The 9130-nt window shown below is 36.6% G+C and overlaps 1 non-coding gene across 1 annotated transcript; it reads right to left on the bottom strand.

Annotated features, from left to right (window-relative positions):
• Nucleotides 1-2551: 2551 nt before the first annotated feature.
• Nucleotides 2552-2658, bottom strand: LOC138827102 (U6 spliceosomal RNA). Its single transcript, XR_011371964.1, has one exon. It is a non-coding gene; the product is annotated as a U6 spliceosomal RNA (small nuclear RNA).
• Between the last annotated feature and the right edge of the window lie 6472 nt (nucleotides 2659-9130).

Here is a 9130-nt window from a genome sequence, read left to right as displayed (position 1 = left end):
AAGAATGAAGAAAGAGTTCATCCTGCTAAGGACCTACGATAGGATATCAAAAAGAGAATTCATTTTTCTAGGTATTACCTATCTTTGAATGGAACTTAAATGATATAAAACACAATATACTGCTCAGGTACTTTTACGTTTTATCAGTTTTGCACATTATCATATGGACATTACCTCAGTCTACAACATTCCTTCATTATTCTGTCCTTGATACTTTTACACTACCAAGACATAAGATAACCAGTTTGATTTAAAGCATGAGACGTTGTACACCTGGCTTCCTTGGAAGCAGAGCATGGTCAATAGATCACATTCCTTCTGGTTGCTCACTACCTGTAATGTTTTCTGTAATATTATTGCATTCTATTTAGTATTAAAAAATTTTGGCTAAACTCAAAGCTCATTCACAGAAGTTTATGTTAAGTATTTTGCAAGTTTTATTTCTCTCAATTCTTAAGATAACATTTGCTATAATGCTAATGTTATTATCATTTTAGCGTTGGGAAAAATTGTAATTTAAGGCACGAAGTGCATGGCTCAAAGACACATAGTGAGGAAGGAAATGAGTCACAGTCTCCAAAAGCCTTTTAGCAATACAAAAATGTAGGTAAAAATCTCTCCATTCTCTTACACTCTCATTTCAATATTCATATTGTCCTATAAATAATAGCATACCAAATATTGCCCATGGTGATTGTTTTCTGTTACATTTTGTCTCCAACACAGACTCTGTTGGTGACATTGGGTTATCATGCACAGAGCTGAGCTTATAAATTGAGGTCCAAAGACAGTCAAATTTCTTTTGTCCCATAGCTCCTGTATCCTTTTTTAAAAAGTACTAAAACTTTTAAATAACAAAACTTACTATCTTTTAAGAACCCGAAAATGAAGTAAATTCACATATAATCACTCCAAAATGATTTAAAAGTAGGAGATGATAAAACAGGCCCCCATCAAGTAAACTTTCTTCTACTTTTAAAATTATTCTGAAAGCCTTGTCCTGGCTGGTAACACCTTTAATCCTATCTACTCGGAATATCTACTCAGGAGCCTGAGATCTATGGATAACTGTTGGAAGCCCCTCAGGGCAGAATAAATTCATGAGATTATTTTTCAGAAATTATAATGAACTAGCAAAGAGCCAGGAATGGAGATGTAGCTCATAGAGGAAAGGCCTAGCAAGACCTTGAAGCCCTGATTTCAAACTCTGAGCATGCCAATGCACAAGCATGTGCATGTGTGCACGTGTGCATGCGTGTGTGTACACACACACCCACACACACACATTTATTCAAAATACCTTCAAATCAGCATATCAGTGTTCTGCATTAATTTCTTTGTTAATGATATTATCTGGGTAAAATAGAGGAAATAAACTCTTGTATATAAGAACATTTTTATACATTTTTTTTTACTGTGAAAATACTGTACAGAGGGGTTACAATTACGTGGGCAAGATAATGAGTACATTTCTTATCTAGCATTGTAGCCTCCTCCTTTGTTTCCCCTTCCCATCCCTTCCCATCCTCCTAGCCCTCCCACCCAATCCTCCCCGCTCCCCCCACCAAAGTTGTAAAGTTCGTTTTCAACATAACGACTTGTACTTCTCATTGTTGCAATGGGTCCACCTGTAAAAATAACTGTACAGAGGTGTCATATTTATATGAGCAAATAATGAGTACATTTCCTAACAAGCATTGTTACCTCTTCCTTTCTTTTTCTTCCACCATCCTTTCCCTCCCACCTCCAGAAATACACTCCCCTCCCCCTTCCCCTGCCTAAATTGTAAAGTTCATTTTTCAACATAGTGTCTTGAGCATCTCAACCTGTATCCATATTTAACAATTTTGTATTTCCCTTCCCCCTCCCCAAATTAGAGGAACGTATACACAGGATGTAGGCGCACCAACTTCAAGTACAGTGAAAACAGGGGTTAGAGCTTAGGGAAGGAACATATAAAGGAACAAAAAAAATCACATCACACATTATAAGTATCTTAGAAACAATAGCAAGAAACAAAAAAAAACACTTGTCTTGTTCAGTTCCTGTAATATCATCTTATCTGATATGCACATAGCTTCCGCTTATCCCAGACATATATTAGCTGTTGAAAATAAGGGAAACCTTTGGACCTATGTTTCTTTGGACTTGGCTTACTTCAATTAATAAATTTTTTTCAAGTCTTTCCAATTCTTAACAAATTGGGCGATGCCATTCTTTCTCATGGAGGCATAGAATTTCATTGTGAATATATACCACATTTTCATGATCCATTCATCTTCTGTGGGCCATCTGGGTGGGCTCCATATCTTAGCTATTGCAAACAATGCTGCAGTAAACATAGTTGTTCTTGTAGTTTTAGTATGGTCTTCTTTGTGATCATTTGGATAAATCCCCAAAAGTGTGATTGCTGGATCATAGGGGAGCTTTATATGGAGTCTTTTGATGAGCCTCCATACTGCTTTCCAAAGTGGTTGAATAAGTTAACACTCCCACCAAGAATCAAGTAAGGTTCCCTTGTGGCCACATCCTCTCCAGCATCTTTAGTTGTAAAAATATGGAATGATTCAAGAATTTGCATATCAACCTTGCGCAGGGGCCATGTTAATCTACTCTGTACTGCTCCAATTTTAGTGTATGTGCTGCTGAATTGAGCACAGAGCATTTTTTATATATAAAGTGTAATTGATTTTCTTGAACTAGACAATTCAAAGAAAAGTAAGTTTTGAAGAATTCTCGTGAAATTTTAGAACCATGTACTTCTTACATAAGCACACATTTAAGAATAGCCAAGATTGACATGTCAAAAACAAAATAATCCCAGATATTGTTGTTCAAGAGATGTGTAGGATCGGGGGAGGGGGGGTGGAATTGGGTGGGGGGGCGGAGGAAGGCTGGGAAGGGATGTGAAGGGTAAACAAAGGAGGAGGCTGCAATGCTTCATAAGAAATGTACTTACTCATTATCTTGCCCATGTAAATGTAACCCCTCTGTACAGTATGTTCACAAAAAATAAAAATAAAAAAAGAGATGTGTAGGAGGACGAATTCAATTATTCTGTATAAGGCACCTGTCATAATGAACACTGCGGCAAGTGTTAAAGTATTTTTAAAGTTTTAATGTTTTAAATATATTTAATTTTGGAAATTTGCTTATATAGGCCAAAATTAGGACTGTTTGTCAGGTCATACAACTTTTCTATAAATATTTAAGATTTATGGTAGCAGACATATGCTACTAAAAAGTACATTTCAGAGTTTATAAAAACATTACTAATGAGATGTTGCAAAGGCTTAGTGTAAAGAAGCAGAGTGAAGAGTTAAGACTTTGTTAACTGCACAGTTTCTCTTAAAACTTTAGGGCTTCCTTACTTTATATGTTAGTGAGGAACAAATGATGATATAAACCATATACATATACATATACAAATGATGAGATGAGTCATAAAAAGCAATCTTAGTGGGTAACTTTAAAAACTACACATAGCCTATAAAACTCTTATTGAACATCATAATCTTATTCAGTGTTAAATGTACAGGAATGTGAGAATAGTAAAATCAAATATGGAAGTACACTTCAAATACTGAAAACATTGGTAATTCTTTGGTATTTTATTTTATTAATCATTAATATTTATTTATTGTGTTTCTTTATTTGTAGTATTATTTCCCTTGTAATATAGTAAAACCTTTTGTTATTCATCATCAGGAGGTACTTTGAGAAGGTTACTGGGATGGCCAAACCATTTTTTATAGTTGCGTGTGAATTTACAAAAAGCAAAATTAAGAACAAAATATTGATTAAAAATTATCAAGTACAGTCAGAATCAGGAGGGATGATAAATGTCCACACTTAAAATCCTAGCCCTAGGCTGAAGCAGTGATAATACAGAGTTGAGGTCACAAAAGTGAGAGACTAGGTTTTGTTTTGTTTTTTACTTTGATTTTGTTGGCCATGGGGTTGAACTCTGGGGCCTGGTTGCTGTACCTCAGCTCAAGGCTAGTGCCACCACTTGAGCCACAGAAACACTTCCGTCTTTTTCTACTTATGTGATGCTGAGGAATCAAACCTAGGGCCTCATGCATGCAAGCAGGCACTCTACAACAGCCACCGTCCCAGCTCCTGATAGACTGGGTTTTAAAGATTCATCTAAACAACATTTTCTTTCTGCTTTGGGTTATATAATGAAATATATGAATATCTTTTCATATTTTTGTGTATTGTTATACTTGTAAATTTATACTAACCCCAGCCACTTCATTCTTTTAAAGTCATGAAATATCTCTGAGAATTTGCTAATGTGAAATTGTGTTAGCATTTTCAATTACTTCTGAGTCATTTTTAATTTTTATTAAAATCATTTTATATTTTGGGTTGAGGGATTATCATACATCAAATACCTTCAAATGTACATGTAGAGTCTAAAGATAACAGTATGAATATTCTCGTACAGCTCTTTTTTATCTGTTATGCACTTTCAGTATCATGATATTTCTCCCTCTTTCACACTCTCTCATTTCCTCTCTTTCTCTTTCGTGCTCCATGCTCCATGTCTGCTACATAGAATTTCCGCTGGTCTACTATTATCCTTGAGGATCCACTGGCTTTGTGGGAACATGATGGGGACTAACATTTTCCCTTGCATTCTTGAAGAATTATGAGTGACATGATATTTTTCTTTGACATTCTAAATGGCAAAACAACAGGTCTAGGAATTCCTTTTCACGTTTACTACTATTAAAAATTTCATCTCATAAGAATCATTTGGATGGATATGATATTTTAACTTGGGCTGGGAAAGTGGTTCAGTGGTAGAGCGCTTGCCTTGCATGCATGAGGCCCTGGGTTCGATTCCTCAGCAGCACATAAGCAAAAAGAAAAAAAGCCAGAAGTGGCGCTGTGGCTCAAGTGGTAGAGCACTAGCCTTGAGATGAAGAGCTGAGGGACAGTTCCCAGGCCCAGACTTCAGGCACCAAGACTGGACCCCTCCCCCCCCAAAAAGATATTTTAACCTGTGACCTAAAAGTTCTTTTTCTTTCACAAACAACTTTTGTCTTTGATTATCTGTTTGTAACTACATGTAATGAAAACAAAGCTCTCCTATGGAAAATAGACCGAAGTTGTTCACAGGGATGAAAAAGAATGTAATGGTGGAAGTGAGTACAATAGAGCACAGGTCTTCAGAGCAGTTTATCATGAACACTTTGTGAGAATGGCAATGTTCTGGGAACTATAGATTAAGTCACTGAACAAAAATATATATGCATATATATTTGTATATGTATATTTATTTATATATGCATATATGTGTATATGCCCTTATATAGTACACATATATGTTAGTATACACACAAATTCACATATACATATACACATGTATACATGCACACATGGAGAAAGATACATAATTATAGCCAACGCAAGTTTCATTAGTTGCTGAAAATGCCTTAGATGGGATGCTTGGAACAAAATATGTTCAAGATGTATTTGTCTCTAAGAGTTCTTTTACCACTCCTCTTATCTCTTAAAACTGGTAGGTTTTGACAGATTGGACTTGCAAAATGCAGTATACGTGATAGCAAGTTGCTCGGAAATATCAGTATGTAAAGATCATATAGTGTCTCCCTGATCCCCAAGGAATGCTTGCTCTTATACACACTCTCAACAACCAAAGTAGCAGGAGAATATCATGGTAAAGAATAAAATTATAAGCCTTTAAATGGCATCCTTCTTTGAGCTCTTTTCCAACAGCCAGCATCAATTCCTAAGCAGATTAGTAAGTCCTGATAAAACTGGACCTCAGGTCAACAGGTAACCAACTCATGTGAAAATTCCTATGAGAGAAATGCTGACTGAGGTCTTGCTGATTTTCTGGCCAAGAAAATAAGAAACGAAGAGATTATTTTTAATATATTAAAGTTTGAGAATAATTTGTAACCTGTCAATAAATGTGTAGAACACAACTAAACCAACTGACAAAAAAGGTGTCCATTTCATTTATATGCTCTTGGACTTGGTGACTGATTTTACTTGTGTCTACACAAGTAGAATCAGCATAAATCAAGCCAGCATTTCTTCATTTAATATACAAAGATAAGATTCCGGGTGACCCATTGTAATAATGAGATAATAATGTAATAATGTAATAATAAGACACTTTATCAGAGAGTGGGTGGAGGGATGAGTTGAGGAGGTGTGAAGAGAAGGGATGGTAGGGGAAAAAAAGGATGGGGTAAAAATGCTCAATAAGAACTGGACTCATGCCAGGTGCTGGTGGCTCATGCCTGTAATCCTAACTACTCAGGAGGCTGAGGTGTGAGGATTGTGGTTCAAAGCCAGCCAGGGAAGGAAAGTCCGTAAAACTCTTATCTCCAATAAACCACCAGAGAATCGGAAGTGGCACTGTAGCTCAGGTAGTAGAGCGAGAGCCTTGAGCTGAAGAGTTGAGGGACCGTGCTCAGGCCTAGAGTTCAAGCCAATGACCAATAGTAAAGAAAAAAATTGTACTCATTACCTTACTTATGTAATTGTAACCCCTCTGTACAGTTTCTTTACAATATAAATATCTATCTATATATATGTATATATATTAAAAAGATGCAAGGAAAACTTTTGTACGTATAGGAAGTTGTATTTGTCACTCAATATCAGTAAGGTATTGGTTTTAGGACCACAGGCATATTAAAACATCAGATACTCAACTACTCTACATGAACACAGTATATTATTTACATTAGAATCTGCCCACAACCTAGTGCAGGTGCAGTGTAATTGCTATGAAAATTTGTACTACATTCTATGTTTGTAATAAAAAATAAAAGTATATGCACTGTCAACAGATACAAATTTTTTCATATAATTTTTGTCTGCATTTTGTGGATGGAATTGGAAGCACAAATTTCATCAGCAAGACTGGTCTGCAAAATGTAAAAAAAAAGCTGACACAGAATAATTGAATAGTACTGAACTCCAAGGAGAAGTACTTGAATTGAGACATTAACAGAAAGTGTAAGCATGCAAGTACTTTTTAGAAATAGAGCTGCTAGATTTCTCATGGAGAGCTTTCATAACACTTTGTGAAACACAAGCCACAACCTCACTGAAGAGTAAAAGGTTTTCCCTCACCTTTCTGTCATGTCTATATACACAATGGAATTCTATGCCTCCATCAGAAAGAATGATATTTCCCCATTTGTTAGGAAATGGAAAGGCTTGGAAAAAATTATATTAAGTGAAGTAAGCCAAGCCCAAATACACAAAGGTGCAATGGATTCCCTTATTTGCAATATCTAGTATATGTATGAGTCAAGCAGGAAAAGTGAGATAATGTGATGTTAGGAAAAAGAATCCTTAGATAAGTATTTAATTGGTTTTCTTTCATTTATAAGATTATTTCTTTGTAGCTTTGTATGTCCCTCCCCCACAGTATAACCCCTTCTTTCACTATATTTGATGTTGGTATAATTTGTGGAGGGATGGGGAAAAAAAAGTCGTGGACGGGGATCCAGGAAGATGGCCAAGGAGAAGCTGGAGGCATAACAGGGACGAAAGAGCCAGACGTGGAGGGCGAGCGGATTCTACTCAACACCAGCAAGAACCGACAAGGAGCAGACATCTTCATCCTGCAGTTCGCAGACCATAGATGACCCAGGAACCAAGACTCAGCGTGAGTAGAAACCTGACTTCCTCACTCCTTCTAAGGGAGCAGAGGAGGGAAGGCCACCCCTCCCCCCAGTACCAGAGATCTCCATCTTGTCTATCGACAAAGCTCAGCAGAGCTGCCAGCTCCAACTCAGGCCTTAGAATAAAACTAGGGTCATTTAACAGGTCACAATAACTTAACGGCGGCGTGACCTGCCAGACTCAGCTCTACTCAGGGAAAAGGCACCCAGTTCGGGCGCTAGCCCTAGGAGTGGCTTTCTTTATCGGGTAATCAGAGCCACAGGCTGCCCCTCCCTTTAGCAGCCTCGACAATCAACTGAAATTCACTATACAGAAACCTTGAGAGTGGCTCCAGGCCGGGATCTGTGAGTTTCTCACAAAGTAGGCCCCGGGAAAAGCTACTGTTTGCTGAAAGGTCTCAACTCTACCCAGAACATAGCCTCATCATAGCATCTCCAAACTTGAGGAAAAAGCCATCTCCCTCTTTTGTGATACTCAAAGCACACCTCCCTCCCCTTGAACTAACTTGGGAGGAAGATCAAAAAATCCTGGGTAAAGCAGAGCATTTTTCTGCCTGTCCAAACAAACTGACTTAAGAAACCAACCAAGCCACAGGACCACAAGCAGACCAGAGACTCCAATCAGAGGCTGATGACAGGCACAAGGGAGATACAGGATTTTTCCGAACCCTCCCACAAAAAATCAAAGAACTTTTTTTTCTCTTCTTTTTTTTTTATATAATTTTCACAAAATTATTTTTCTTTTCTAAAATTTTTTTAATTTTAAATTTTGACTTTAAAAAAAAATGTTTTCTAGTAACTTTTTCCCCCTTATAATCTTTATTTTAGGGATACATGTGTGTGTGCATTTTTCTTTGTTTTTTTTTTCCTTCTTTTAAAAAAATATTCTTTTTGTTTTTTGCTTAGCTAGACTGAACTTCTGATCTTTTTTTTCTTTCTTCCTTATCCTTCTCACCTTGTCATCTCTTTTGTTCTTCTTTATGGGACTTAATTGTTGTTCTGCATATCCTCAGATAAACCCATATTTGACTATTAGACCCTATCCCCCATTGTGTACACACTTAATCCACAAATTTATTACTCAATTCAAAACTTCTGAGACTTAAATTCCTTAATAGCAGTACTACCTCTTTATACCTATATAATATTTTAAGTATTTTTATTTTTAAGTTTTTCACATTTCCTATATATCCCTCCCCTTCTCTCAATATATTCATGTTCTTTGAATAGATTGTTCTTGAACCTGCATATTATTAACTTTTATTTTTCTATTTTTTCTGGTGTCTTTTTTCCCCTTTCCATTCTTCTTGTTTTCTCTCTCTCTACTTTCATCCTATCTAACCTATTTCCTGCTTTGAGACTAGGACTTAGTTAAGTTAACTCTCCCTGTCCCTTCCCAAATCACTCTATTCCTATTTTTTACCCACGTCTCCCCCTAACCTAATAAT

Source organism: Dipodomys merriami, unplaced genomic scaffold (genome assembly GCF_024711535.1).
Source record: "Dipodomys merriami isolate MVZ:Mamm:240054 unplaced genomic scaffold, mDipMer1.0.p SCAF_150, whole genome shotgun sequence".
Lineage (NCBI taxonomy): Eukaryota > Metazoa > Chordata > Mammalia > Rodentia > Heteromyidae > Dipodomys > Dipodomys merriami.
This window is presented reverse-complemented; position numbering and strand designations above follow the sequence as displayed.